The sequence below is a fragment of the Tachypleus tridentatus genome, chromosome 8 (assembly GCF_004210375.1).
Source record: "Tachypleus tridentatus isolate NWPU-2018 chromosome 8, ASM421037v1, whole genome shotgun sequence".
Classification (NCBI taxonomy): domain Eukaryota; kingdom Metazoa; phylum Arthropoda; class Merostomata; order Xiphosura; family Limulidae; genus Tachypleus; species Tachypleus tridentatus.
Genome location: NC_134832.1, coordinates 2,776,102 through 2,789,761, shown reverse-complemented (window position 1 = coordinate 2,789,761; position 13,660 = coordinate 2,776,102). Strand labels below are relative to the sequence as shown.

Genomic DNA, 13,660 nt, shown 5'->3' with positions numbered 1-13,660 from the left:
GCGTAGGTTAGGTTTGAAAGCCATCGTCACTTCAATAATTATATTTCGAGCTGGTTCGTATACATTGATGGAAAGACGTTTTCCAGTGACTTTCTTTTTTACCGTCAACAGTGAAGTTTAAATAATATACGATTATGCTTATAATTCAAGGTGAGATGCTGTTTTAGAGTGTTTAGGGCTCAGACATTCTCTGCATTCAGGCTGTAAACTTTATTACATTTTATCTCACATAAAGAATGTTATATTTTAATTTACACCAATTAGATTGTCACGAACTGATTATATGACCTTTTCTGAGTTATAAAACTCAGAATGGATTGTGAAGACAAATATATAACCATGATGAATCACCAAAGATTTTCTGAGACACCTTCAGAGTTTTAAAATGATTAAGTTACGTTTTTTTATTCAAGTAGCAGAAATAATTCTAATAATTCCTTAGTATGATTGTTCAAAAGTCTCACAAATTGAAACACGAATTTGAGTATGAATTTTAATGAAGTAATAAGTGTTAACAATTCAATAATACAAATACTATAAAGCATCGTAATTATAAAATAAACATCCAAGTACGAATTTTACAACTTACTTGTATTATTACAGGAAGACTGAAGACTTCGTAATTTCACGTCGATGTGATATTGAGGTAGCAGCAATGCAACATAAAAGATTGTACGTGTACTTTAATGTATTCAATCAACATATAAGGTATACGCATCAAACGAAATGACTAGCTTTCCAGTTTTACCTTGCTAACAGCTGCGAAAGTTTTAACCTGTATGTAGACACAGCTGATTTGCTCTATATATTCTGCTTTGAAGTGACAATGTATAATACGGTTTTGTAAAATGTTTTAAGAATATACCGATCTTTTTTTCTGATCTAAATTTAAACAACAACATCTAGAGATTCGAGGTCTGCATTAAGTAGAATAGTAAATTTCATTAACCATTGACAGCTTGTTATGTTCGAAGTGAAATTTTATAATACCGTTTAGGACATAAGCACACATTGTTTTTCATAGTGAGCTAATTTCATCCAAAACGTTAGATTCATTTAAATTAGAAGTAATATTTGAACTTTGGTGGTAAATTATATTATTTGAAAATTAAACTTTAAACACAATTAATTCCATCTAACTATTTTATGTAAAACTTGGATATCTAGTCAAAACAGCTAAACTTTTGTGGAATGCAAGTAAAACACCTTTTTATATAGCACTTGGACTGTAAAAAAGTGAAAACACTGAGTCTAGGTTTTATACGAATTTCCCATAATTACTGGGCTGATATTTACGTAATATAAACAAATATTTTAAAGTTTACAGTGAGGTAAAAACCTGTTAAAAACAGAAAAATCTTTCGTTTCTGATTATTTTTGTCACTCGTTTGTTTTTTTGTACCCAGTTTATAAAAAGGTTTTTCTGTTTTATTTTAAAAAAAATTATGGTCTACCCTATCCTTTCAACTTTTTCTTTTGTATCAAATTGTTAGAAATTTCTTATTCTATTATTGTTTTAATTCTATAAAATTTTGTAGTTTTATTGAACTTTGTTGGACGCTACTCGCTCCCTCTCTAATTACACTATTTGTCTCTGATTTTCATTGAAGTGTTAAACTAGAAGGAAAGCAACTATTCAACATCACCGACCTTCAACGTTTAGGCTACTTATTACCATCTGGTCCAGCATGGCCAGGTGGTTAAGGCATTCGACTCGTAATTCAATGGAGCGGGTTTGAATTACTATCACACCAAACATGCCCGCCCTTTCAGCCGTGGGGGTGTTATAATGTGAGGGTAAATCCCATTATTCATCGGTAAAGGAGTAGCCCAAGAGTTGGCGGTGGGTGGTGATGATTAGCTGCCTTCTCTCTAGTCTTACACTGCTAAATTAGGGACGGCTAGCACAGATAGCCCTCGAGTAGCTTTGTGCGAAATTCCAAACAACAACAAAAAAAACATAAAGAATTTATTTCTTGTATTTCATATTTGATAAATCTAACATGTTTGCTGGCTATCAATCACTACAGGATATAATTTACAATAAAAATAATTTTATATTCACTATACTTTAACTCTGATAATGAAATTGCATATAGATCTATTCCACTTTTCTAACGTTATGTCACACCTACGCAGTACAGATCATGAACTTATTACTAATGCAGGATGAGCAGACAAATTGGATTTATTATGAACATAGTCCTTGAGTACCCAGAGTGAAGTATAACATATGATCTCTAAAGGCTCCCTCTATATAACAGCACAGAAGATTGTAAGAGAAAGGATGAGTTTCTATAGTTTTAAAAATCTTAACAAAAAAGTTCACTTACAATTTTTCCAAAACACTTTCACTTCTTTAATTACTGTGTTGTCAAAGTGAATAACATGAAATATCAAATTATTGTTAATTTTAGTTTTATTTTTAAAAGCATTTTTTAAAACTAAGGTAAAAAAAAGAACATCACAAATGAAATATTAGATTGGATGACTTATTACACGGCGACAAGTAAACAGCTCTCTTACTGTCAACTGATACATTAACTATAATCATCATGGTGTAATGGTGGATTCTCAAGTTGAGTTGTTTCTTAATAATACTTATGAAAGGTTAGCAATAAAGGTTGCATCGTAGTTTCAATAAAGTAGAAACTTTTAGTGTTCTACTATTACATTCACCAAAAGAAAACATTATTAATATGAGACTAGTTTCACAAGTCATAATTGTTATTTTGTTTACAAACAATACTTGCCTGAACTTAATTTTACATTTGACTGTGTTCTAGGAATAACGATATTGATGTGTGCACTTTTGTACTCAGTCTTTTTCTTTCATTGAAATTTAGTTCTGAGATCAGGTAAAATCCGATATTGTATCCTATAGATTTCTTGCTTTTGAGATTAGTCCCCGTTCACTAAGTGAAGTGAAGACAAATTCCCTTGTGTCACTTATTGACATAAAAAAAAATATTATTTTTCGTCATGACCATAGATATTGTTATTGCCAATGTTTGTTTCATTGCATATGTTGTATTAAGGTTTTAAGAACAAAACCATAAGGGTAAACTATTATCATTCAGAACAGTGAAAGTTTGGACACTGAAACATTTACCTTTTAAATACTTAACATCAGTGTGTTATACTAAATAGAAAAAACAAATTAAGATTTTATCAAAAAGTAAGGATCGTTGGATGTTCGTAGAATTGCCACAAGAAGTATTAAGGAATAAAAAATATTAAAATAAAAACTGTATTTGTTAGTGTATTTTTAATGCAGCATGTTTTTATACTTAGAGCATTTCTTCGAAGAACAAATTTCCTCCCCTTTCTGTTAAGAGATTAATTTTTTCTGTTTTTTTTCTCAGTTTCTATATGTGCATGGAATGAACACAATATTGAAAATTTTTCAGTTTAGCATATATATCAAAATTATAGCTTTTAGAATAATTAAAACCAGAATCACGAAGTTATAAAGTATATGCTTTATCGTTGAAATATTTCAAATGTCTGTCCATCCACATGTAGTGCCATCTATTGGACTTAAAATATATTTAAGTATATGCATGGTATTTTTACGAGAAATATTCACATATGAATAAAGTAGATATTCACAGATGAGTTAAGTAGCTGGAGAAATCTTTTACCAATACCCCTAGCCATCTAGGGCTTGATAGCCCAGCTGACATGATAAAGTAAATGGTTGAACAAAAAGTTGTTTTTATGAAATATTTGAATTCTTATGTCGAAAATGTTAGCGATCCTTTTACCATGCTATTAGAATATATGCGCGTAATATATGGTAACCAATACTTCCAACGGTAGACGTTTCATTTCAGAAATCAATAACGTTGTTTTACAGTGAATAAGTTATTTGTAAACCTTGTCGATCCCTGATATTAAGTAGTTAATACCAGTTTTTGAAGTCTGAAGAGATATATATAGTGTAATACAATTTTTAAAGTACAAAAAGTGTTAAGTATAACAATTAGTCATGTCTTAAATAATACAATGAAACAATACACAGAAACCTTAATAACAGAATTATTATTTCTTACATAAGTATATACATCACATAAAAAAGTTTATTTTTGTCACGTTTTATATCATTCTTCTCGTTTTGGAACTGCAACATTAAACTTTTTTTGGGATTATATTATGCTTTATTTCAAAATAAAGATATCGATGTCCAGTCTTGAAGAGATTAACACTATAAAACATTTTAAAGTTCTTATTTCTGTTGTAAAACCTCAAGTAGATCGTTTATCTGGAAATGTGTTGAAAAAATGTTTCTAGCGTGTTCAGAGACTAAATTGTTTGATATTCAAAATAAGACAAAACATATCAGATATTTGTAGAGATACGTTAATGACGTGATTTATCTTTGGGCAGGTTACAAACGACAATTTGATAATTTTGTAACTCTTTTAAATCACAAAGCATCAAAATAAAATATTAAGTAATTTGACGAAAACGGATACATTAGGTTTTTGGACTTAAGTATTAACATAAATAACAACATACATTTTTTTTTTCAAAATAATCATAAAACCGACTTATAATGACATTGTGATATACACATCTTAAAGACATCAAATATTTCATAAAATACCAGTGTTTCATTATTTGCTATACAGATGTATCTCTGTACCTTTGTCATCTGAAGAACCCACTCCCAGTGGTTCAGCGACATGTCTACAGACTCACATTGTTAGATACCGGGTTTCTTTTTATCCACAGCAGGAATAATATCTGTAACCCATTGCACATAACTACAAACAAACAAGTTATCAACTGAAAATTGTAAAACTAAATTTAGAAACTGTAAATCATATTGCTATAAACTATGGTTATACCTCAAGGTGTACATATCTGTACATTATGAAAGAACCTAAAACGAAAAGTTCCGTTTTTTTTTCCTGTTTTTCTTCTCTGAGATCTGAACATCCACTCACGTGTTGGCCGTACGTGGCGACCCGTGAAAGGAAAGAGAGGATGCTGTCAGTTGAGTGGTGTCTTTCGTACTATAACGCCCGACTTTCTCCTTGAATTCCTGTAATCGGGTGGCCTTATTGTGACTTTTCAAGATCAAGTGAATTGTCTTGTTTGACTAATGTCAACTGACTATCAATAATGGAAGTTAACGACGGGTGTTATGGACATTATCTCTGATGGTGGTGTTTAGGTATAGTGCTAATGGAGCTCTGACGTTGCTACACTTTTCTTATTTTGCACTCTAGTGTGTCCCCTTAAAGGTATCCGTGGTAGGTACCATTAGTAGGCGCTGCATCTTTTTCTTATTGGCTTACTATCCAAACAAAATAATAAAATAATAATTGGTAAGAAGCCACGTATAGAAAACTTTGTTCCACAGTTACAACCACAGCGGTAAGCTTACGGGTTTACAACACTAAAATCAGAGGTTTGATTCCGTCGTTTGGTTTAACAGATAACCCGATCTAGTTTTGCTATAAGAAAATACACACACAATTACCATCAACGTCCATTCCTGTTCTTCGTTTTCTAATTTTACATGCTCTGACTGAGAAATCCTTTAGTCAAATGCCTCGATATTTAACCAAAAGAGAATAACATGGCTTTTTGGTTTTCCCAAGTCAATAAAGAAGTTACATTCTGGAGTGATCTTGGTTGAAACATCTATAAAACATCATAGAAAACTTTCATTGAAGTCAAAATCCCTTAGAACCATACCTGTTGAGGTTATTCCCCATGCTACTCTCAAATCTTTACGAGTCGGAGATTTTCTCTGGTTTCTCCAGTCAAGCATCACTACTCACAAGGACGGAATTATGCTAATTCTGATGTTTTTCTAGCTACGTCTACCAGGTTATCTTAACTGTAAGTTATGGCTATATACTCCTTCTCCTCTCAGAAATTTCCATTCTCAAAGGTTACACATTCTAAGACATATTGTCGTGGTTCTTTAATCTGTGCTCTTTGTGGTGGAAAAGATCATAATGCCTATGAGTGTCAAATGAACCCTCACTGCACTACACATCACTGCTACAGTGGGAGTAAAACATATATATCTGTGCATGCAATGGCGTCTTAGTCACATCATGCAAAGGGTCTTTTGCTCCCAATGAATACGTTATTAGAAACTTCAACGCCTACACCTGTAATTTTCACCACTGTTACATCAAGTGTTTATTGGGCTACATATTAATAGCCGTGATTTTCGGCAACAGCTCTGGTCGACCTTCTTCAGCCCCTAGAGGTTGAACAATTATTCTTTCCAGTCTTGGGTCACTAAAATATCATTTTACTGACAGAGATCTACCCAGTCAACCCGAAGCAGGTTTCATGTACGTTAAAAGTCTTGCTTCCACTAAAGAATAACGGCGTAGAAGGGTTATCCGCCAAGTTGCCCTCTACTTAAAAAAAATAGCCTCTTTGATACAGTGTAATTGTCAAGGTTTTTGCTCTAATTTGGATCAAACAAGGCTTTGAACAATTCCTATCTTCCCGTGTGTCTCTCTTTATATGAAACACTCTTGACATCTGCTAATGCTGTCATCTTTCTGCATTTTTATTTCATGAAAAGGTGGTATTATTGATTGACCACTAAGTACCCACCTTATCTGTGCCACTCGATACACCATTGGAGGCCGTAGCCAACTGTATCTCCTTGGGCTGTACCACGATTAGCTGTTATAATTAGTTGACCCCTGGAGAGATACAGAATCAAAGTAGGGATTAAAAATCATTTAAAGTACATTGAACCAGCATCATTTTACTTGTTTGTGTCATTTTTATGGTAGCAAAAATCTACTTTTTCTCCATAAAACGTTAAATTTTATCGTATTTTATTATTCAAGGTCTGATTATACAATATTTACCATGAATTGTATGAAAACAATTACAAATATTCAAATCATTAAATCTCATAGGAATCGTAAATGGCAAGCGGTCACCTTTATAATTCATGTGTTATACCATATATTCATCTCGTCTAGCCTATCATAGAAAGACATAAACCTCTGAAAATTGATCGATTTTTGAAAGGGAATGTGACAGACGTATCTACAAAACTATGAATAGAATCAGATGAGAAACATTAGTTAAGACTAAAGATTTAGAATGTATACATATTTCATCATTTGTGGTTACTATGAATATTAAGATAAGAAACCTACAGCAAGCCGTACCCTAGCATCTTTTAATAGGTGATAATCCATCAGTACAATTATCAGTGACAAAGGACGTTCAGATTTTCTTACTAAGAATATTTAAAACAAGCAAGAAGAATTTGTTTCTTAAAAACTGACACAAATTGCATGCGTATAGTTTGCTTCTCTGATATACCCGTTCAAACATCATATACTTCGACAAGATAGATAACGAAATGGTATTCATTCTATTCCAAGAGAAAATTTTCCAATTTAATCTCAGATGCAGAATATATTAATTTTTGTGTGACTGGCTGTTTATATGGATGATAATTCTTTTCTCACATAAATAAAGATACTTGTTTGAACAAAGGGAAAAATTGATCTTAATTTTGCAATTGTCCCATTATTGATAAATTGTATGACTTTCTATTTTATGATGAAACCGCAGGGGTAGAAACTACATTACTAGTCAAAGCTTAAAATAATTATTCTTATATTATTTTTCATTTTTGCACTAACCTAAAAGATAGTTAAAAATAAAATTTTAAAAATTTCTGAAAATTGAAACTATACTTGTTACGTTCATGTAATTCGTAAATAATACTTATAAATAGACATCCTGATCAGTTTATTAAGCTTAAGAAGGCAACACATTTTCTGAATATATTTCAAAACTTATCCCGAACAGATTTTGTTCATACAAATTGTGTTTTAGATCTACTATTTTGTTTTCCTCTTCAGTGGTAAGTTTTATTACTGGGACAGTATATTTAAATCAGGCAGTGTATACTGCCTGCAATATATATTTGTTTAAACAAAGGTTGTAATTAATATTAACTCCTGATCAGAACAAATTACCAACTCAGTGTCAGTCTATCAAACACACTGTTCTTCTAGTCTTTCGAATAAAGATTTAAAATTGTACACTATCGTTGTTAACATGTTCTCAGTGTCAAACCCAACAGGATCTCACAAAATTAAACCAGCTTAGGAGATATACATTATTCTTAAATAAATTTTAAATGTAAAAATAATGCAAAACCACGTCTTTAAGGAATATATAATAACAAAAAGTTAAAAAATAAATGAAATTGAAGATTTTAAATGCACTAAACAACACTGTTACTAAAAGCAACATAAAGAATGAATAGTGAATATCTTCCTATGCAGCACGCATATGGTAAGTGTTACCTTTAAGTTTCATAGTAAACTTAATATTTTATTAAATAACATTATTTGGTCATATTTGTGAATAAATACAACATTTGAGAATTCTCCGTGACAACGTCTCGTGACCAATAAAATCCCGTTAAACATTTTCAACAGTCTAGCTTTAGAGGAGTTAAATCGCAATGACAAGTGTTACCGTTTAAGTTTGGAGTCAAGCAGCAGGACATTGTTTTAATTATTCAGCTCCTCCGAATATTACAGATGTTGTTATTTTTATGTACAGAAGTACACAAAGAGCTTTCGATGTTCTGCCCAGTACGGATATCGAAACTCGGTTTCTAACGATGTAGGCTTCAAACATAAATTTGTACTATTGGTTCCTAGTTCTAGCCGACGTAAAATAATCACGTTATTAGATAATTATTTGAAACTAAGAATTGGCTAGACTACGGACTGAATCACTGGGACAAAATCTGAAGCAAAGATTTTAAATAATGAATAACATTACTACCATATCCTGTTGAATTCCATCTATTGTTTTTGGGTATAAAACAATACAATCTAGTTTATTAATTAGCTTATCCTCTTTTTCCACTGAGATATTTCAATATATATAAGGTTGTTCGAAAAATAATGGGAAATTTTGATGTCAACATTTTACTCATTTGTAGGGATAAGAAACCTGTCATTTTTATGACTTAAAATATATCACGAAAAACCTAAGGTTTCCTTCTTTTCATTAGCGGTTTTATTCTTTTCTAAAAAACTTATTTCTAATATTTCAGACCCTTACAATTAAAAATTAAAATAAAAAGACCGTTACGCATTATTTTCTTGCATGAATTGTAACTTGGTCAAAATGCATCTCAAACAAGTCCCAATGTCAACCAAGCATGGGATGATGGAACCACCTCCGAATATACAGTGGAAAATTGGTTGCAAACATACAGTAATGGAGATGTGAGTCTTGAAGATAAAGATGGCAGAGGATGTCCTTTTGTTGTTGGAATCGACCAATTGAGGACATTAGTGGAATAAAACCCGCGGTATGCTATTCGAGAAATAGCACAATAATTGGGTGTTGGCATTTCCATAATTTCGAACCATCTGGAGTAAATTTGAAAAGTGAAACAGTGTGTACTTCATAGGAAGATATACACCATTAATTCTTTATTGTTGCTTTCGTAAATAGAATTGTTTAGTGTTTTTAAATCGTCAGTTTCATTTGTTTTTAATTTTTTGTTGCTATATTTTCAATAAAGAGATGGCTTTGAATTATACGCATGTTTAACATTTATGTAACACTAACATTCCTGGTCCAGTTTTGTAGTTTTTTTATCAATAAGCATTAATCACAATTATATATTCCAAGGATAAAAGTCACTGACTAGCTGACCAACAATATTCTATTACTGTCTTTCGGCTAACTGTTTTTACACGAATCACGTTAGATTTAGAACGTTCAACAAATTCATAAATGCGAACCTTTTTGTTAAAACAAATATTTTTTATTCTTACTTTCAAGAATCTTCCACAAATTTAAAGAATAGGCAGGACTTGCGCAATACACGCCACGCGCATGAAACCGAAACAAACGTAGGCATCAAAATAAACATATAAATACAATTCCATAATAAATTGCATGTAAGTTAAACATTCTATAAGTATCCCTTACTGTAACTATAAACATTAGCCCACGTATGTCAAATGTAATTCATCGTGATGACGAGAAACCCACTTGAAGTAAAAATGTTGATATGAATTCATTATAGTCATCCGTTCACCTATAAGATGAACCATTTTCTAGGTTATTGTCTCTGAAGCTTGATTTTCTTATATAGTTCATGTAATTTATCACAGATCACTGTTTCGAACAAAAATTTTAAACACTTCTACCTGCATTTTTCAATCCACGTTTTTGTCGATTTCAGATAAATATCAAAACGATATATTTAATGTCTGTTAATTCTAGTAAAAAGTCATGTGTCTCATCATAATATCCTTGAAGTAGTGTCTTATAATTTTCAATCAGTCCTCCTTGTAAAATTATTACTAATTTTTAGGTAGTTGTCCTAAATTTATCATGTGATATTATGCTTTCCGTATCAAAGCTAACGTCAAACAAATTTTCAAATTATACTGTTTCTCTTTGTAAACGGAGTAACAACCGAACAAACAATGGAAATGGCACATCTTCGACAATTATCAATTTATCTACAGATAATACAAATTTCCTTTCTCAACAAACACCATACCCAACTTATTCTCTAGTGGAACAATACTTACATTCTGTCCAACTCCAACTACTACCATCAGTAGCACAAGTATCCTGGTATATCTACGTACCTGTCTACTACTAGTATGTATAAAATTACCTGTAAAAACTTATATACCGTACACAATGATATACATATAGGTGTTATCCTACTTACCTAACTTAATTACAACTTTGTAATTACTTTATGATATTATTTAAAGCTTCTAATACACAGTATCTTATGTGATTAGAGTCAGTATCAATTACTTTTACGCCACTCTTAAACTTAATTACAACTACTTGAGATTGAATTTTACTCGTTTCCTCCTTCGTGTAGAAGTCATTTCTGGTTGAGCTGAGAAAGGACTACTTACAGTCATGAGTCACTATATCAGCTGATATCGTCAGTGAGGTACTTTATATATCATTTTCATACAGATACGACATATTTTTCATTTTGATCAGTCACACTTCTTCTAAATAAACAGAATTTTATACAGTGACTTGTACAAAAACATACAAACATATCACAATATCTTCAATACAAAAGTTGTCGCTCCTCTTACGCTAAACGAAACATTAACTACAGTCAAGTTCTTAGTATAAGGAAAATGCGATATGAAAGAGACTACAGAAAACGCGATGAGGATCTAAATCAAAGCCTATTAGGAAGAGGATATAAAGATACCGAAGTCTATAGAAAGATTGAAAAGACTAACAACATTCAGCGGAAAATATGTTAAACAGAGTAACAGTTAACTTTCAAAATGAATTCCTGTTATTATCATCCATCAGTTTAAACTTAAAAACGTTTGATAAATTCTTAAAAAAAACATTTTCATCTTCTGCAAATTAACGATCGTCTTAAAGAGATATTTCCTGAAGTTTCTGTTGGCTCCTTCCAACAAAGCAGAAGTCTAAAAGAAATCCTTTTTCACACAAAAGTGAACTACATTCCATTCAAAAATGGTTGTAAAACCTACAAGCTCATAAAAACCACTGACTCGTTTTTCTAACAAGTACAATCAAAGAAAATTTGAAATACATAAAAAATTACTTGTGGAACAAAAACACCATTTATCTTTTTCAGTAAAAATATACAATCACCAATACGTATGACATACATAAACAACTCTTATATAAAGTTTCAACAAACATAAATATTCTATTAACACCAAAAAAGACCTCTCTGTTTCTTAATACTTTAACCAACCGGTCATTCTAATGACGATGTCACTGTCATTGGCTTTGTAACAGGATTCAAAACTAAAGCAGATAGAGAAATAAAGGATACTTGTTGGATTGCTAATCTAAACACTGTTCAACCTTTCAGAATAAATCTAGATCCTGGAATCAGTGATCTCCGTGTACTGGTTTCATCTCTGTCAGAAAAAGAAACAACAACTTTATTGCCTGCGTATTTTTTCATGAAATATGAAAGTTGAATTTCCTAAAACTTACTATTCGTTTAAGATAATTGTTCAAACCTGTTTTATAAATTGATTAGTATAACATGTAATTTTCAATCAGTCTCCAGGTGTCGTCTTTATTTTACTTAAGCATAGTTTTAGATTACATTAGTTTGTTATAATTTAAAATCTAGCCGAAACAAAAATAAATAAAACAGAAAACGCTGTTCTTGTTGAAAAAATCCCAGGGTATGAGCTATAATGTGAGATTATAAAATGTTCCCTAAGTTTAGGAGGTGACTGAAGTGGTAGGACCCACATTGCTGTGGGGATACACAATCTTTTAGTCTTAACCTTTATTTGCCGGTGTCGCATAACAAGTAGAATACAAGCAATATATATAGAAACAGAAATTAGAAATTACGAGAACGAGATGTGGGTGCTAAAGCCCACAATGTTTCACATCTATATCACTTTTCATTGCCTGCAGACATTTGTGGGAAGGTGACTGCTCTCCCAAGCAAAGAAGAAAAATATTTGAAATAAAATAAGAAAAATAACACACTACCACTAAGGGGTAAGTAAGTTTGCATTCCAGCACCCCAATATAGTAGCAAGGCATCAATTGACAGAACAGCAAACGAACTATACCAGCATTAAGCGTCCCATCCATCTATCTAAACAAACTTGTATAGCTCCCAACCACCACCCATTCACTTAGTTTACTGTGATTATCATGTTCTTAAAAAAAACCTTTATATACGACAAGGTGTACATTTAACCACTTCTAGATAAAATATCCATAATACCTTTTCTCATACACTCTCGTCATTGGCTACATTTACCAAAAATGGAACGCTTACAATAGTAAAACCGTATAACCTTCATGATGTCACTAAATTCCCTCTTTCTCTATATATATACATGTATGTCACTCGTTCGATTACACCACTATTCCCACTTTTTTCCTAAAGAAGAAACGTTCACCATTCAAGAGCACTCGGGTCATGAGGTTTCTTGTTCACTTTTATCAATACTTCTTGTATCTATATGTTTTTCTAACATCATGAATTATCAGATACTGGTAGCCTACCTTTTCTACCAGTGCTACTAATTGGAACACCCTATGTCATTATAACCTCATCACAGAATGCGACACTGTCATCCTCAAACGTTAGGGTTTCTACATCTGCCTCTGTTATTTCTTCCTCATTAAAAGATAAGTCAAGCTCACTCGAGATATCAGTTTATGCACGAACGTTCTTCTTTTGATCATCTGCTTTGGTTTCTTCAACCAAACCTTCATACGGATAAGGCTAATAACATTTTATTTTCATTTATCTATTAATATGTACTAACACTTTACCTTTTCCAAAGATCTGTTTTTAACTGGCTAATGTTTCGCAATTCGTCATAATTCAAAGACCCAAGAATAAAGATGCTTCAATGATTGGTCAGATGACAATAACTCAGCTACATCTTTACATATATTTGTCCTTGTCTTCTGGATATTATCCTACCTCAGAGGTTTCTTACTAACTGTTTATGAGGAATTTTTTCCAAGTTGGTGTAAATATTCCTCGTAGCTTTCTCAGTGCTATACTGGTGAAGTATGTCAACACGATTTTCTTGTCTACTATCGAATGAGGTTTGCACAAACATTATCACGATCTTTCCCTTGCTGTGTCAGCGTC

General features: G+C 31.9%; 1 long non-coding RNA gene across 1 annotated transcript; it reads right to left on the bottom strand.

Moving 5' to 3' along the window:
• Positions 1 to 4,035: 4,035 nt before the first annotated feature.
• Positions 4,036 to 13,636, bottom strand: LOC143258417 (uncharacterized). Its single transcript, XR_013032271.1, has 2 exons — positions 13,333 to 13,636; positions 4,036 to 11,939 (listed from the first exon to the last, which is right to left on the bottom strand). It is a non-coding gene; the product is annotated as an uncharacterized LOC143258417 (long non-coding RNA).
• Positions 13,637 to 13,660: the final 24 nt, after the last annotated feature.